Source organism: Solea senegalensis, linkage group LG2 (genome assembly GCF_019176455.1).
Source record: "Solea senegalensis isolate Sse05_10M linkage group LG2, IFAPA_SoseM_1, whole genome shotgun sequence".
Lineage (NCBI taxonomy): Eukaryota > Metazoa > Chordata > Actinopteri > Pleuronectiformes > Soleidae > Solea > Solea senegalensis.
The window spans coordinates 26973773-26992882 of record NC_058022.1 but is presented as its reverse complement, the minus strand read 5'-3'; the positions used below and the strand labels follow the sequence as shown (position 1 = coordinate 26992882).

At 40.1% G+C, this 19110-nt stretch overlaps 1 long non-coding RNA gene across 1 annotated transcript; it reads right to left on the bottom strand.

Moving 5' to 3' along the window:
- Positions 1 to 434: 434 nt before the first annotated feature.
- LOC122786608 lies at positions 435 to 18198 on the bottom strand. The gene is made up of 3 exons (XR_006362464.1): positions 17210 to 18198; positions 15811 to 15840; positions 435 to 512 (listed from the first exon to the last, which is right to left on the bottom strand). It is a non-coding gene; the product is annotated as an uncharacterized LOC122786608 (long non-coding RNA).
- Between the last annotated feature and the right edge of the window lie 912 nt (positions 18199 to 19110).

Below are 19110 nucleotides of genomic sequence, written 5' to 3'. Positions count from 1 at the left end.
GAAGTTCGCAACAGATAATTTTATCCCATTTTATGTTCTGCATTTGAAAGGGATTCTTGTTGTCACAGTCAAGTTGAAAGCCTTTTTTGTGCTAAGGTCTCTTTATCTATTCAGAACACTAATGGTCATCTCAGCCTCCTTTACAATGGACGACATGCTGACACAAACACACGCAGAGAAAACAGCTCTCAATCTCTGACGCAGCACAATTCCTAATGATTCACATTTAGAGTCAATAGGCATGTTTTATACAGACAGTAAACTCTGCTGTCAGAGATTCTGCCACAAGGCACGTTTTCTGCACACAAGCACGACTTATACTTTGTGGCAAGCAAATATCATTCTAGTCTAGTCTAGTTCAGCCAACCAGCGACTGCTGCTGAGGTGCATTATGGGAAACATAGCATCCAGTAATATCAAGGGGGTTTACCTTCTAGCTCTTCCTTCTCAAAGTTGGTGTTGAGCATGGAGCGTGTGCCCCCTCGATCCACCACCGCCTCCTCATCCGTTCTCTATGAGAGAGAGAGACACAGAGAGAGACACAGAGAGAGACACAGAGAGAGACACACAGAGAGAGTGCACAGTGTGTTATTTCTGTGTTCTCGCAATCAAAACAATAACAAAAGACATAGTTTGATAACATTGGGAAGCAGCATGGAATCGTGGGATTTGGTTTGCCGGTATCTCAAACATGGGGCCACCCCCAATCAATTTCATGTGGCCCGCCACTTAATCAGGTTTCAATGAGTTATAATGAGTAATGAGTTTCTATTGTGAATTATTACTAATTTCACATCAAAAGAAACACTTTTATTTTGAAATTATTATTATTATCTCAAAATTTCACATGACCAGTCCCCTACTGACCAAACTTGACTCTCAGTGGCCCCCAGGTCATTTGAGTTTGAGACCTCTGGTCTAAGACATGCAGGGCAGTAAGTCCCCAAGGACCAGGATTGAGAAACACTGTTGGTCCTTGGGGACTCACTGCCCTGCATGTTATAGATGTTTCCCTGCTCCAACACACCAGATTCAAAAGGTCAACTAGTCATCAAGCTCTGCAAAATCTGAGTAACGGGGTGAGTTGGAGCAGGGAAACACAGGACTGAGAAACACTGCATTATACATAACATTATTCTCATATTTTTTTCAGATATTTAATGCAGAAATGTTACATATTATATCTTTAACCAGGGTTTTTTGTAATTTATTGTAGTACATGCTTCTCTGACTGGACCGTTTTCATGTCACACACGTATCAGAGGAGCCTCTTTGTTTCCACTAGTTAAATCCATATCTCATCTAAACAATGAAAGTTGTTACACAACAGTACACTGCACCAGCTCTCCCCTTCACTTGCCTAGTGGGAGGATGTGTCCTGGAAATGCACAAGCACACACACAGAAACTCAGCATTATAAGGCTAGCTTCCATTGGCCATCGCTATGGCAACAAGAGGCAGCCTATCACAATGTGAAAAAGCCACGCTCCACTGCTGAGCGGCAGCTTATTACGCAGTTTTTGAGTCATGGCTGGAACTAGATGGCTTCTTTGTGCATGAGCCTAAAAACATGTAGGTAAATGTGTTGCCACCCACAGCTTTGCCAGGAACTGGAGCCACTGCACCTGCTGGATGTGTCGAGTGGGGGGGGGGGTGCTGGTGCTAATCAATGAAATATTATGCTTTCTTGTTATTTTATACTGTGAAACGCATTTACAGTGAAATTAAGAGGAACTGGTCCATGACTGCTATCACTAGTGATGAATATTTTATTGAAAAAATGGCTGTTTATTCATTGGTTTTTACTTGGTTGGAAGTGTCCAAGTCCAGAACATACTGTGCAAAATGTAGCTAAAATATAATAACAACTACTGCCATACTTACAACAAAAACAACTGCACTGTGTCTGCACCCATTATTACCCATGTTTTTTTTGTTAACAGACTTTTTTAAAAGTGTTCTTTACCATTGATTTCCCTCTAAATGAGAAAATAATTTACAAAATAAGACACAATGTTCAATTGGAGAAGACCCAAAACTACAGTTGAGGCCAAAATTATTAGCCCCCCAGGAATTATGGAACATTTTCCTAAATTTCTTCCCAATGTTTGCAGCATTGATAAAACTTGATATAATCAAACATTCACCAGTGCCATTTAGTAGCTTTTGGTACATTTTGGATATAAAATAAATTTTTTGGCTTGCTTTATATCAAATATAGTGAAAAATGGGGTGGTCAAAAATATTAGCCCCCATATGAATTTTTATTTTCAAAACAAACCTAATTAAACAATCAGGTTTCAAACCACACCTGTGCAGTCAATTGGCTTCCTGACAACACCTGAGCATTAAATCAGCATAAAAGGAAACCAAGGAACAGGGCACATGTGCACATTGAGAGGGATTACTTTTACTCATCATGCCAAAGACAAAGGAAATCAGTTTTGAGCTCAGAAAGAAGATAGTGGAGGCTCAGGAGAAGGGGGAAGGTTATACTGCCATTTCCAAGCGTTTCACAGTGTCTAGAACCGCTGTACATTGCATCATTGCCAAGTACAAGGAGACAAATTCAGTAAGAAACAAACCTGGGCGTGGTCGTAAGCACAAGATTTCAAGAACTCAGGAGAGAAAAAATCTGGAAAATCATCAGAGATGTCAGCAAGAACCCCCGGACATCTGCCAAGATGATTGTTGCTGACCTGGCCTCTTCTGGAGTTGATGTTTCAAGGAACACATTGTGAGGGCTCTTCATTGTGATGGGCTTCACGGCCATCATCTGAGAACAACCCTTTTACTCAAAGAGCGGCACATCAAAGCAAGACTGAAGTTTGCCCGTGAACATTTGAAAGGTAAAGATGAGTTTTGGAAGTCTGTTCTTTGGTCTGATAAGACTAAACTGGAACTGTTTGGGCACATGGATGTGGCGCATGTTTGGCGAAGAAAGGGAGAAACCTTCAACCCAAAGAACACAGTTCCCATGGTGGTGGGAGCATCATGCTGTGGGGCTGTTTTGCAGCCTTGGGCACAGGGAGCCTTGTTCGGGTGCATGACATCAGGAAAAAAGAAATTATGTTGAAATTTTGAGGAATAATATGCAGAAATCTGCTCGTAGTCTATCCATAGTTGGTCACTGGGTCTTCCAACAAGACAATGACCCGAAGCACACATCGAAATTGGTTCAACAGTTCATTAAGGATACCAAAACCAAGGTCCTGGAATGACCTGCACAGAGCCCAGACCTCAATCCTATTCAGAATCTGTAGCGGGTGCTCAAGGTGAATGTCCATGCTCGGAAACCACGCAATTTGGACCAGCTGGAACAATTTGCAATGGAAGAATAGGCCAAAATCCCTCAGAGGACCTGTGCCAACCTAGTGAAGAACAACTTTAAGAGGTTGTTGTCAGCTGTGGCTCAGAAATGGTACACTATTGACAATTAATGGCCAGGGGGCTAATAATTTTGGATGTCTCATTTTTGCCTTTTCTTGTTTCAATTCAGTGTATCGATAAAATATTCTAATCAAACTTAGTGGACATTTTGTCTTTGTTATTTTGGAAACAAATGCAATACAAGCACTTGTTGTTAATGGTCATTTCCAGAGAGAAATAAAGAGTTTTGTCTAATTTCACAAGGGGGGCTAATAATTTTGGCCTCAACTGTAGTTTACTGATGCTATTTCAAGTGGGTAGTCTGCTCATTTATCTATAAACTTCCATTCAAACAGACTGCTTTTTGCAACCAATGGAATTGCCCCCTGGTGGCTATTCAATTTATTTTCAAATCCTATATGGCTTCAGGAGGAACCCAGAGAACTATGTCCATTGGTGGGAAGTACGTTTACTCAAGTATTCTACTCAAACAGTTTTGAGGTAATCATTTCTAAACCTTCAAAGCAAATAGTGTTATTTTTAACTACATTAATTAACTATAGCTCCCTGTGATTGGTTAAATCTTCTCATGACACTATAGATTTAGTAGTGAAGCTGTAAACAGAGAAGTGAAGAAGTGTTTATCTCTCTTAGTTGATTTAGTTTGTCAGTAAAAAAATATGAAATTACTGATCAATTAAGCCAAAAACTAAACTAAACAAAATACTGCCTACCCTTCCTTACAACAGTGGAACTGCACTGAAAACAGCTGTTGTTTGACTAATGGTAGCGTAAAGGCCAGGTTAGATTTGGAGGAGAGCTAAACTTCCTTCTCTTTATTTAACTGCTTAGAAAAGAAGCACAGCCATCATCATAGGGCAAAAGCTTCTCAGGAACCAGGTGCTGGAAAATTGGCAATTAGCAAATAAATATGAAAAAATGTACAGTGTGAAAATGTGGTGATTATTCTATAATTTGTAAGCACAATGGAGGGACATAATAGAATACCATGGAACAGTGCAGCAGCAGTTACACTAATGCAAACAGCCTAAAATAATACAAGCCAAAGTGGTTCTCTGACAAACAACCAGCACAGTTATTTCTTTCCATCCCAAATGCATAGTTAGTTCATGGACTCAACCATATAATCACAAAATCAGTCATTTTTCTCTCTCTCTGTTTTTCCTTGCAGAGCTGCTTTTTAGCTCAAAGCACAGCAAGTTTCTCTTAAATACTCATATACAAAAAACAATTCATAGAATTATTACAGCTCTGCTCTTTAAAAACTGAGTCCTACACTACACTGGAAATAACAGCATCTCAAATGCAGACATGTGCTACACACTTTCATGCTAAGAGTGGCCGCCTGATCCTGCAGTGATTAAGCAACTGGTGCAACAACACTCTCACACACAGATGGACACACATGCATGAACATGTGAGAAACAAGCCCTGTGAATCAAATGAGTGCGGTGTGACAGATGTCGACAGCTGACGTGCTGGGCTTACAGTATACCGAGATATTGCACTGCAAGTCACTCTCTTAGACATGCAAACACAGGCTCAGTTTAAGATTAATTATGTAGTCGCTGCAGACAGACATCTATAGACTTTCAGTGATCTGAAAGACTGACAAGCTATGCTTAGTCTGATTGAAATAAAAAAATGCTTCATGTAAACACATCAATCTGAATAATCTGGTCCAATAAGAACTCTTTGGAAGGGGTCGTTAATGTTCTGATCATGATTTCAAAGTCTGGGTTATATACGTGTCTGCCCTACGTACATGTGACATATTTCTGCTTTAGACACTGCTGAACATGTCAGGAGCAGACAGTTTTCCTTTTAGATCCTTTGAGAGAAGTTTTGATGGTTGAAAGTGTCGTTTTAGTTTTTATTTGGTTACAAGTCAGGCATCAGACCAAGCTCTGCAGCAGCTCGGGAGAAAGTGTTCCTGCCAAATCTCCGAACAATTCTGCCCCAGAAGAGTAAAACGAACTCTAGCATGATCATTGTAGGCATCACAAGTTCCGACACCCGCCTTTCTCCTGTTTCCATGGTGCAACGTGTACTTGAAAAAAAAGTCGGGTCCAGATATACCATACTGTCTCATGATCTATAAATTGGAAGCAAAAAGTTTGGAAAATATCACCACATCTATATTTCCTTAACACACCATATCCAGGACAGATCCTCAAGCTTCCTGTCCTATACAGGATGCATATGTCAGTCAGACAGTATGATCTGACTGTCATGTGTCCAGAATACCCTCTTGTCTCATGTTTACTTATTAATGTCCATCAATAATGCATTTAAGGACTAAACATTAGCTGTGTTGATGTGTTCTTCTAAGTTCATATACTTCGAAAGGCAATAAGAACACTCAGTTGAAGCTTCTTCTCCTTTTACTATTTGCAGACAATCGGAAAACTCACTGTACATGAACAATATGGTTTATTCTGATTAAATTCTAGTTATACACTTGTGTCATAATCAGACAACTTGTTTTTACATCCATCCATTTGCATAAATAGGGAAGTTGTAATTATTGTAATCATACTGAAGAAAATCTACAGATGTAAACGTAGCGTCTCTATGTGTTAATATTGCATCTACACTCACTGTGGATCCACTGTACAGTCAGTACACTCTGACCACTGCACTCAATTCACTGTGGGATGAATTACAGACTTAATCAGCACTCTAGATAAAGAAATTTCCTTTTCCTTGCTTTTAATCTGTCCTCATGGCAGTGACCGGTTGTTTGTGACAAGCCTGGGAGAGGATGAGGTTGACACAGGGCTGGCACTGCTGGTTGGCCCTGCACGTCCCCAGGGAAACTCCCTCAGTCTCAGTAACTCATTCTTAAAACCCCATGAGAATTATACATATAATCTAAATTCAGCTAGACGTTTAAAGCTCGGGCATAGAACACATAACCAGATGGCATAAGAATGAGGCTTTTAAAACCATTGTTGTGCGACACTGAATGAAGACATGTGCTTTAATAATTGTATAGTTTCTCCCCTGGACCCTGTCACCACTTTGTCATATCTCACTAACAGACCATAACACGTGTTTCCTTGACTGAGGAAAACAATCAATGCAGCCATATTTCTCTGAAAACAGCATTACTAACTTAACGCCAAGTTTGTAGTTCACTGCTACTGTGTGATATCCTTACTGGTTATAATTTTACATGTAACAACCTTTTTAATACCTATTTTACACCAAAATGTACAGGTATTTTAAAACATGGATTAACCTACACACAAGAAACTGACTCCTTTCACATCGACAGTAAAGGAGTTTGTCTTTCCAAACCTAATCTACCAATGTGCAACACATTACTGTCTTAACAGTGCACATGACAACGTCATGCTGGTGCTGATGCCACATGGTAACAAGTGCTACTGGGTTTTTCGACCGATAAAAATGTGACTTGAGAAATGTGGAAAAGCAAAATCTCTAATTTTTCTTTTTCCAGAGCCTTGTGTATCAAAGTACAGAAAGATAATACAGATTTATCGCAACTTAGCGCTCCCACATCCTTGGCAGCTACAGTCTAGCCGTCATAACACATATTTACTCACTAACTCACTCACTCACACACACACTGTGACTGCAAGGAACTGTCCTGATGCAAATGCAATATTAATCATATTAATATTGATGTTTAAAGTTTCTACTCAACTATAAATATCATTTTGTAAGTGCTGTGGGTTTATAGTCTATATATGGTCTCGATAATGATTTTCTATCTCCCATCAGATCACATACAGTATTTAGGAAGTCTGTTAATCAACTTTATGCCAATGCAGTAACATGTATAAATACATGTATAATCGTTTGTGTATTTGTATAATGTAATTCATTTTCAGATTAAAAAAATCTGCGTATATACTGTATTCTTATATTTAATGATACTGTAGCTACGGAGCATTTTAATGTAAATGTAAAATTTGGAGAGAAAAAAACAATTAGGAGTTTGTATTGACAATCTTAAACAGTAAATGGGGCAGAATAAGATCCAACAACCTCCCATAGAGGCTTAATTTCTGCCTCTTTGTCTCTAATGTTTAACTAAAGCAATGACTCTTTTTGATGTTTGTAAGCCTGATGTTATGAACCTCTATTTTGTCCCAAACGACGCTTTTACCCTGCTTATCATGACGAATGAGCCAGAATCTCCTCCCTGTAGGTCCCTGCTTCTATTTATAGATACCGGTTCCTCTACCTCATGATGCTGACCCCAGATCAGTCGAGAGAGCTGTATCGCAGCTCAACAATCTGGGTTGAGATTAATGTGCCAGCCTTTACAGCAGGATAAAACCTCGTCTCTGACCATGGGATCAGTGATGGAGGGCCGTGCACGGTGGAGAGAATTAAATCATCCGTTTCTCGTTTGGTCCGCTGATTGGTGAGGACGGCTTGAGGGGGAACGGGAGCAGTGAGCACGTGACCAAGACTCAAGGGGAGTCGGGATGTGAGAGGTGGAGGAGGGGTAAACATGTGACCATGTAGCATCATGAACAGACACACTGGAATGTAACTTGTACAGTAATGTGCATAAGTCATAGGTCACCCTTAGATCTGTTGTTTCTGTAATGCCACAATAACCATTTGTAGTTTTTTTTTCTCAATCTCTTTATTACAATACAACCAAACATGAATAACTGTGTGTTTTTTGTTTTTTTTTACTAGCTTCTTCAGGCTAAAATGGCAAGTATTTGGTGTGCTCACTGCTTATATTTGATCATCTGAAGAAACCTGGCTTTTTCAAACCTCAATGAAGTCGAGCACTGTTATTGCCACTGGTAACACCTGTGTTTGTCCTACTATTGCATGTAGAAAATGGGAGCTGTAGTACCTGTGGAAACCTGGCATAATAGGTCTATTATGCCAGACATAAAACCATCATTGTGTATCTGCAAGGCCAACAAAGCCAGTGGTGGCCTTAGACTTATTGCACAGTACTGTATAAAAAAAAATATCTATTATCTCTACATCTGTTCATTATAAAGCCATTTTCCTTAACAGTGATTTTTTTTTATGTGTGTCCGTACTCAAATCCTACAAACATTCTTTTAAATATGCAGCAAATAGCATGTAGAGATTCATCCATCCATCCATCAATTTTGTACCACTTCATCCCCCACACGATGGCTGCCCGTGCCAATCCCAGTTGGGGAAAAGGCAGGGTACACCCTGGAAAGGTCGCCAGTCCATCGCAGGGCCACATAGAGACAAACCACCATTCACTCTCACACCTACAGGCAATTTAGTGTGTCCAGTTAACTTCTGCATGTTTTTAGACTGTGACACATGGACAACATGCAAACTCCATGCAGAAAGGCCCTCGTTCCGAGTCACAAACCCAGGTCTTTTTGCTGCAAGGCAACGGCACTATGGACAGATTCAGTACAATACAAGAGGCACATGTACTGGACACACACAGGGACATACATTGTACATATATGTATGCCCGGTAATGCACACAGCTCCTCTGTGGGCGACGTGGTGTGATGGGGAGGAGCAGTGTGGATGGATGAACAACAAACTGAAGGGAGGAGAGCAAAAGCCTCCAGGCTTGACATGAACTGAGGGCCATAGGTTGCTCTAATGTCATACAGTGTTAATGCAGTGCTGTGCATGCATGCTCTTATGTGATGCTAGCACAGTGAAAGTATGTGTCGTGATGGTAAGGAGGGCACGGCGACCTTCACGATGCAGGGCTACATCTCATTTTAATTCAAAGCACATTCTGTAGCTGCAAATCAATATCGTGCTCTATATCTGTGCTTCAGGCTGGGAAGAGAATACAGGTGTCAGTTACAGTACAGTGTCTCAGGAACTATTTAGACTCCTATACATTCAGCAAATTTGTTTTGTAGATTTAGATATTTTGGAAAATATTCAAACGCTTAATTCACCGATTTGTAGAAGCAGTAGTTCCAGCCTCTAGTTTTCTTAACCAGATAATCTGTTGAATCTATTGCCCATTACACTGCTTATTAATGTAAATAGATGACGTTCAAACCGAGCATCAGAATAAGGAAGCAAGGTGACTTTTTTGAGAAACTACTAGTACTTGGGTTTTCATGGATATAACCTTAATGTTTATTACAATAAAATGTTTTCAAATAAGTCAATATCTTCAATATCTACCTTTGTTATAATGCAATTAAATGATGATATTGTCATTTAAGCAGTTAAGCAGCAAAAGTTAATCCAACTCCAATAAATCTAAATTCAACTTTACAACAAATATTAGAGTAAGTGTATCGTATAAGTGGAGGATTTCATATGTGGTAATGCAACATCACGTATCCACATTGATCGGAGGCTTGACTTCACTCAAAATGAAGTGGTGCAAACGAAATTACAATATCTGTCATATCTGCAAATCAATCAGCCCTATTCCTGAATAAGACAATAAACAATTCAACAGAAATCAATTTGAACTATGTAAGTGTTAATGTGTTACTTAGTGTGACACAGCTCGTCACTGCACAAGAAATACACAGTTACCGTCTGAAGCAATTAGTTTGCCACCTCTTAACACCTGATTCCACACCTCACGCTACTGCACATGTGGTCTAACCACTCTTCCTGATGAGTTTTTACATCTGACATTGTTGAACATTGCCCTCAGAGGATTGAGTGATTGGCCAACAAAGCCACGGTGTCCTCAGGATCACTAGACTGCCAGGCCTAACCATAGCTTTTGTCAACGCACAAAACAGATTCAATAAAACAAAAAGCCTGCGCAGAGACTGAATGACACTTATTTAGACTGTCGTTAGAGCCACTGGATATACAGCACATCTTCACATTGGACAGACAGCAGGACCGCGAGGGATGAGTCAGTATAATACTTAATATTGGTATCGGCTGGATCAGATATTGGAAAGATAAAAATTTAAAATAGTAGTAAAACAGCAACAGTATTTTAGCTGAGTCATGTTGTTGGCTGCTTGTTTACTCTTTATGAAAGAATATTTGTTACACAGTTGGAGAATTATCTCTTGACATGGCTGTAGGTGGAAGCACAAATGTATTGCTTTGTAATTTAAAGGTGTAAAATGACTGTTTTAGAATTTGGACTGATATCTATAACGGTAAGTACTGGAGGTTGTGATATCATATCGGTATCGGACAGTAAAAACTGATATTGTGCCATCCCTCAAAGCTGCAGCTGTGCCTCCAGCAAGATTCTGGGGTTTGTCAACTGACAGGTCTGCTGTCAGAAATAAACCCAGGCAACACTGAAAGTGGCCTGGAAAGTGTGTGACAGCTGCTTCTTCTTCTTCTGCTTAAAAAAAGAACCAGCAACAGAGAGCTCTGTTATCATTTCGTAGTTAAGTTTAGTTTACTTTTAATAAAAGAATAACTATGCTAAAATGACATGTTTTTGTCAAGTCATAGTTGGAAGCTAATGTATAGAAAATGTGAGTATGTGAGGCAAAACTATAACAGTTAAGCAATGTGTAGAAATACTACAGTCACACAATATTATAGTGCTACTACTTGTAAGGTAGTAGTTTATCAGTGCCATAGTGCAATGACATTTTCTGAATAGCTGACAGCTGAGATAACATACTGAGTGTTTGAATGTTAATATCCACCAGTGCATTGGTACAAAAACAAAATGCATAATGGGGACAAAATATCAACAAATCCAACACTTGTTGGAATGGATCGTATTAACTATCCACCAATGCAGCTAGTTACAAAACAACAAGGAGGACGTCTTCAAGTGTCAGCACCAAGCTTATATTCCATTTTCTTTGCCAGGCTGAAACACAGGCATATTGATTCTCCCATGCTCCTTTCCAGGAATATGTGTCCATTATCATATCCCTCAATGGGAAGCAGATAGGTGACCTCATTTGTGTTCTGCAGGGATTTCTCCTGGGGATTTAACAACAGCATGGATGATGGATGTTTACATGACTATGCCCTGAGATCTAGGCCACGAGGTGTTCACTAGAAATCATATTAAAGTGAAATACTCTAAATTGCATTCTTTCTTTACAGCGTGAACAGGAAATGTCCGAGCAAAGAGTGTTTCATGCAAAAGGCATAAGGCTGGGTCATAATGTAAATCTCTTTACTTTCAATCCGTTATTAGAAGGCTTTACCACATGTGCAAAGAGCCAGAATGATTCTTTCCCTATAGCTATGGGGGGGATGGATTAGCAACAGCTGTACATGCACTGTGATTGGCTGCCTGCTTCTCTTGTCATGGTTTTCATCCCTACAGATGGCCATGGTTACCGTGGCAATGGCAGCAGGTTCTGCATCGGCAGCATCACAGGGAAGAATATGCTAAGTATATGTGCACTGGAAACGACTCTCCATCATCACCTCTCTCTAACCTTGTCGGACGCAGGGGGGCACAAGATGAGAAGTATGAACACTGTGTCCTCAAACGGGAGAGAAGTTGTGATTTTCTTTTCTAAAAAGTTGCTTGGGTTTGAAGCAGAAGGTCAAAGAATTGTCTGCATGTCCTAAAAGCACATAAAGAAAACACTAGAATGTGGGACAGAGTACTCAAACACCAATAAAATCAATTTTTTTCTAGCTTTTCTTCACCCATTTCTCCCTCAGCGATCACCAGGGTCAGTGCAGCAGCTGTAAGCTCCTCTCTAGCCCCAAAGTGACAGTCCCATCTGTCAGCCAACCTCCCCGGGACCTTTCGCAGTGCATATCAGCACAACTGGCACTCTCTGCAGCACAGGATGCAAGCCTCTCTCATCCTATTATCTATACATGCATTAATATAATGTAGTTAATAAAACGTTAAAGAAATGCAAGAGATCATATGCAATCTTTTTTCCAGAATATGCTCTTTATGCAGCTACTTCTATGTCACAGAGGCAGGGCATCCACATTTACATGATGCCATAATTAATGTCACCCTCAAATAGAATATATTCAGGTGCAAAGTACACCTACCTGATAAACGAATCCTCTACTGTGGTCCACTGACAGCATGGTATGTCCTAAATGTTGGGGCAAGATGCCCGCTAAGTCCCCTTGTGCTTGCGGCAGTGGTAAGATGAGAGGCTAAAGGCTCAGGGCCTGAGTTGTCTCTGAGCTTTGTGTCTGTGTGTGAGGAGTCAGAGAGAATAATGGAGAATGATGGAGTCAGCTTGTTGAGCTCTCAGTCAGGACCTCTCCGCTCCTCAGCCGCTCCCCTCAACCACTCTCCTTTCCCATGCTGGAGCTCAGAACGGCTCCAGCTCTGGCTCAGCCTCTGCCTTCATCCAGGGTAGCATCAAATGTTCTTGACAAGTGTCCATCCGCCAATCCCCCCCGAGAGATTAACGCTCTGACATCACCGATGCTGTGCCATGCACTGCTCTGCTCTGCTTGAGCTCTGTGGCTCTGTAACCTAGGAGGAGCCAAACCACACCACCCTGTGTGAGGGGCTTCATGCACCTCCTGAAGTCACCTGCCCCATGTCCGCCACAAGCTCCAAATAGAGGAAGCAGTGAGCAGTGTAAGGGATTCAGGTTTACAATATACTGCCGTTACAGTACATCTCTGTGTGTGTGTGTGTGTGTGTGTGTGTGTGTGTGTGTGTGTGTGTGTGTCTGCACAGTTCACCTAAGGTAACAAAGCTGTTCTGTGGCAGCAGTGCATTGTCAGCAAATCTGTGAAGACATGGTGTGCAAGAAACAGGAACAAGCAGCTGCTGTATTTCTGCTGGACCACCTGATATGATCTTGTTGATTTTCAATTAAGAATGGTTTCATGAGGTTTTGACACATAGTCAATGCAGATTTCGCCACCCTCACCAGGACCCAGCCTGAGACACGGATGCTCGCCCTCGTTATAACATGGTTGCCAGAGGGGACATAAGGAAAAACAGATTTTAGACGCTTTTTCTCATCATTGCTCAGCCTTTTTCTGACTGAAAACTGCTCACATTCCTGCACCAAAGCCCATAGAGAAAATAAGTTAGGCTGTCTCGTGGCAAGACAAAGCAGTGAACAAATTCTTGAGATATCGTACAAACAGGCAGAGATTATTTTAGATGGGCCTTTAATTAAGTGGCTAAAATCTGTCCCCACTGGCAGCCATGTTCCCACTGACAGCAGCAGCACAGTCAGTATTTCACACAACCACACACAAAAACAAGAATTGTCACTCTGAATTGTTGCAAATGTGACACTTAATATGATTCACACACAGCAGTTGCAATCTAATATCCCCCCATCTAACCATCTGTCTCTCACATCCTCCATCAACTCTGGACCCTTCTCCCTCTACCTACATCCATGCATCAATCTCCACTCCACTGACATGACTATAATTAACCATGCAAAGGAACACAGCCTGTCAAAGCTCCTGGCTGTTGAGGGGAGGCTTCCTGCCCGCCTGCCTGCACAGTTGGATTACCAATTTCGAACAGAGATTTCACACTGATCCAAGAACACCATGCTCAAAAGAACAAGCCTGGTCAACTCCTGCACACTTCCTCCATCTGTCCTCTCTGATCTTCTCCAAAGCAACCAATCAACCAGCCCTAAGTGGACAGCCTGGCAGAGAGCCTGCTTTTATTCAAGGTTTGAAATTAGGACGACAGCAATCACATCCATGTCAAATCCAGGACCAGGGCCACTAAAGTTTGTGTCAAGATGTAACTGACATGTGGCCAAGATCAATAAAATGATCTGATATACAGTAATCACAAAGGTTGTCATGTCAGCAGATGCCCAGTACAACAATGAACAGTTCAATCACTGAGCTTAGTGGTAAAAATGATTAAAAACAATAAATGTTGACAATGATACTGATGTTAGTGTCCAACCTAACTTTTATGTCTCCTCTGGAGTGATTATGGCTGAGTACATTACCAAAATATTGAAACAAACCATTTGTACTCATTATTTTCTCTCAGCGTGACACATTCTTGTTTTCTACTGTCACAAAATTATCAATAAAATGTCATATCTTCAAATAGTTTCAGCGCTGCAGGACAAATAAGAAGTGGTGCAGACTAACATAAGCCTTATCTAGCACAAGAACAACAGTTGAGTTTAAATAAAAAACACTTCTTTAAACAGTAAAACGACAAAGTTTTGATATTCTCCTATCTGTTAACTAACTAGGTTAGATTAGTTAGGACACAATGATGACCTACATCTGCTGATTGACACATTTAATGGTAAAACTGACACATTGTGTTTTTATGTGCTAGAGGGGCACATTAAAAATGTGCTGTATCTAGTATAAAACTGTTTAAATGCAGAATGAGAAATACAGAAAAAAACATTATTTATGTGAAATGTTTTCTCAGTCTTGATTCTATCCTTTTTAATTTCAGAGCAACTGCTTTCGTATGTTCAAACACCACCCTGAGATAATCAGTGTCTATCAAACATACAGGTTCACAAAGTTTGCACGCTGTCACCGAGCAAAAAGTTACAGAGGAGAGGACTTGTAAGATTCACAGTTTGGCTAGTGGCAGACACTTTGAGCTCGGTCTTGTCCTCAGACTGACTCACAGATCACAGTTGCATAAGCACTATTTTGTCAGATCAGACGACCAATGCGCATCAAAGCTTGTTGCCACTCACTCCGTTGTATTCTCATTCCCTGTGAGCTTTTCAAAGCTGTTTCAAACGCTGAAAGCCTCAACTCTATTTAATTCCCATTATCTATTATTATTTACCCGGCATGTTCACAGCCTTGTGTGGCTGCTTGTTGCACACTGACAAGTGCAACCATTATCATCCAGAAATCCACAACATCTGCTAAACAAGCTGGCTAATTTAATATATTTATATATTTTAGTTGTTCAGAAGTGGAAAAAGAACTCAGATACTTTACTTAACCAAATTGTAATCTGCAAATAGTTCTGGATCTAAACTTCTGTCCTAGTAAAGGTCTAGACAGACTATTAACATAACTGTACACCAAACTCCTTAAAGATTTTGATATTAATAATGTGACAAGAGAACACAAAACAATTGCAGAGGTGTAAGGTAATGAATTATATTTACTTGTGTTACTGTAATTGAGTAGGTTTTTTGTGCACTTGTGTACTTTACTTAAGTATGTTTTTTTGGATGAACTGTACTTGGCTACATTTTAAATCGCATCCATTACTAGTAACAAAAAAAATGTTGGCCAGAATTAAACATTTTTTAATAATGATAAAATAAACTTCACAAACCGGAAACTTTGGACAGGTGAATTAATTAAGGTCCCTGAGTGAGTGAGAAAGTTAAAGCATTTGTGACCTTTGACCCATTTTGACTGATACATTATGTGTTTACACATTTTATTTTGTCAGCAATTTAATTTGTAAAGGTTTGCCTTTAATTAAAAACAATTCAGGTGCAAAAATGGATGGATGGACGGATGATGGGTGGATTGTTTTTTCTAAGCAAAACAGACAAAGGCAACGTAAGGAAATCTACTCACCACATCTTTATTTTCTTGGGGACTGTGTTCCTGCAAAGTCAAAGAACATCAAGAAATCAGCAAACGGGACAAAACGGGTCAAGACGTGGATGCATTTCTGTCATGTCAGATACTGAAAGGCAGCTTAGTGCTACAGCAGCGATGCATTCACGTACAGTCCTTCCTGATGTAAACTACACATCTTCTCAAGCTTGACCTTGAGAACCCCGTAACCTTTTTCTTTTTTTCTTTCTTTTTTCTAACCATGTTGTGTGCTGGGGATACCCTAACATTCTCACCATACGAACACCTCACATGCCCATACACATTTTGGTGAAACCATGACAACGCAGTGGCTTGTTACACAGGCGGAGTATGGGGGGGAGTGGAAGCAGCAATGACTTACAATGACAGGAAAACAACCACACTGCATTGAGACTGCAGAGGAAACCAAACAGCCATCCCACACCACATGAGCACTGTCAGCTATAAGCGCCGGCAAACTAAGTCCTCATGTAACACATCCACAAATAGAACAAAACAGAGAAGAGTATTGATTTGCCTCCAGAACAGGAGTGAAAACAGAGCTATTTATTTAATCATATCTCGCCTCCTCATGCTCTTCTAATCTCCTCTTTCGTTCTTTCTTTCACAGCATTATCACACCTGCATGTTAAAAAGGTGACTGAATGACCACAGAAGCAGCCTTCGGTCTTCATTGGTTCAGGATGTGATGTGTAACACCATGAACTATAGGACTGTAGAGCGTAAACTACATGTTTAACATCTTGAATACTTTGCGTTGCATCACAGGTTATAGACGGTGATTATTTTTTTGCTTGTTCGTGCTTCCACTGGCGGGCAAGAAAAAGGGAAATGTTTTGGAAATGCAATAACTCAGAAAAGGCCACCTCTTTCTCTCTGCAGACATGTTCTCATCACATATTGCACCTGCAACATTCAACACTTGAAGCAACAGTTTGAAAGGTTGCATACAGGGAATAAAAACTGGGTCGACCTTGTAAACCAAGCCAATTTGATAGGCAAAATATTACCCTATTACCTTCATGGAGGCAGCACATGAATGTTAAAGAGCTGCAGCTGCTGTTGCTGTTATATCAACCTGTATAGTGCAACATGGATGTGAAGCCGTAGGCGTTAGTAGTGAGAGAGATGTATAATATTTAACCAAATATGGTTCATATTTGTGCTTGGGGTTAAAAAAAAAATCTATTTATGGTGCGCAACATTCTCTTTGGTCCACAAGCCAACACAATGAGAGGCAGCGTGACATGAAATACACATTGGAAATGTGTCTTAACCCAGTATGATTCTTTGTTCTACATTCTAATCTATGTCTATGATCCAAACATCACATTTAAAAGAGAAAAACGGCAATATTGTGTGTATTTCGTCTTACCGTGGGTAACAACGGCTCCATTTGAGCTCCTTGATCCGTAATGTCCATCTTTTCTTCTCCTTGGCTTCACAATATGCAGGTCGTGATGCGCCACTCCTCCTCTGTCAAATGCTGCTTGAGGATGAGGGTGGCTTCTTCTTCTGCTCTCTTTCTTTCTTCTTTTTCTCTTCCTTTATTTATGTGTTCGCCTCACATTCACCGGCCGGGTTTTCTCAAATGGAGGTAGCAGAGCATTGCCGTCCTGCCCTACATAATTTACGCATGGAGGAGGGAGCTGCAGCGGTTCCCACTACACGCGTGCGGAGCTGGACGCGTCGGTGATGAGAGGCGCACACGGATGTGCGCACATTTGTCACAACTGCACCTTCATACATACTGTATGTATTTATAGAAATACACACATGCGTTTGTAGATGCATTTCAGTGGAATGAGTCTGAATGCAGTTACGCATTTAAAGCTACTTCCATGTTCTATTTCCATTAGATTCATCCTAAGGATGTCTTTGTGTCATTTCCACTGTAATCTAGTTAAAATACAGCAGCCATTACCATACAATCATTTTACAATCTCTTCCTAATGTATCCTAATGTGTCTCACGTTTGAGTGAAACTCCCATGAGGATTTTCTCGATCATGGCCTGAATCATATACGTGGACGTTTAAGAGAATAAAAAGACGCAACCATTACTATAATCAGCTCTTTTCACACATTAATACTCATTGTATGACACTGATTGAAGTGACTGTCCACCACAGCAAACAGTGACAGCAGCCGCAGTAATAATGTTCTCCAAACCGTCCCATCATTATTCTACAGCTGCAGCACGCAATCCCGAGCCGGCGTTGACCAATGGGAAGCCGATTTTAATATTCAATCAATGGCCACATTTTGACTATTACATATATCACTGCCATAATCATAATCAGTTGTCATGACAGTTCGAGAAATATGTAATCTAATAATAGCATTTCCAACATGAGACATCTGTAATGAAAATTAATTTGAAGATATCTAGCTAAACTAAACCAGGTCAACATGTATAAAATGTCATGAATAATTACAACTTAATTCAAGATATCTTAAAATGGCAATATTGATACTAGGGCTGAAATAGTTACTCGATTAATTGTTATAACGATGATTTAGTAATTGTTACATCAAGTTTTATCAATGAATGGTTGAGTGTGGTTTTTTTTTAAGAATTCAAACAATTTTTTGCTTCTTATTCTAAATGTTCTATTTTCTGGTTTATTTGCTCCATATAACAAAGAAATCCTTAAAAATTAATACGTTTAGTTTGTGGACAAATCAAAATAATTGAGAACATCATCATTTCCAGGTTTGAAAATTACTGATTTTTTTGAATGCATTTTTCAGAATTTTACGGAACAAATGATTACTCGACCAATCGAGAGTGAGGGAAGATAAAGGTATACCTACAACTGGAATAAAATATGGGGAGTCATAGATAAGGTGCAGATATATGAAACTGGATTAAGTATAGTCCTATCTGAGTTATATGTATCTAAAGATATTCACAAATAACAATATGGATATTTAAAATTGAATTCATCGTCCGAGGGAGAATGAAGTTGTGGGTATAACGTGATGTTAAAGTATCAATATCTACAGAACATTACCACGCGAGCTACTGCTGGGATGTTTGTGCGCTGGCTCCCTCTTGCGGTCAAACATGAGAAACGTCACTTCGAGCTCAATTAGGGTTTTGATTAACGCAGCTGCAGCGTCAATTTGGTTCAACTGGGAATTTAATTTGATCTTCTCTCGTTGCAATTGTATTGGTGCAGGACGATTAAATATTCTATTCAATAAATGTCAGCTACAAGAAAGGAAGACGCGCTCTTCTTTGCGTGTGTTACTAGTGCGTGTGGAAAGTGGA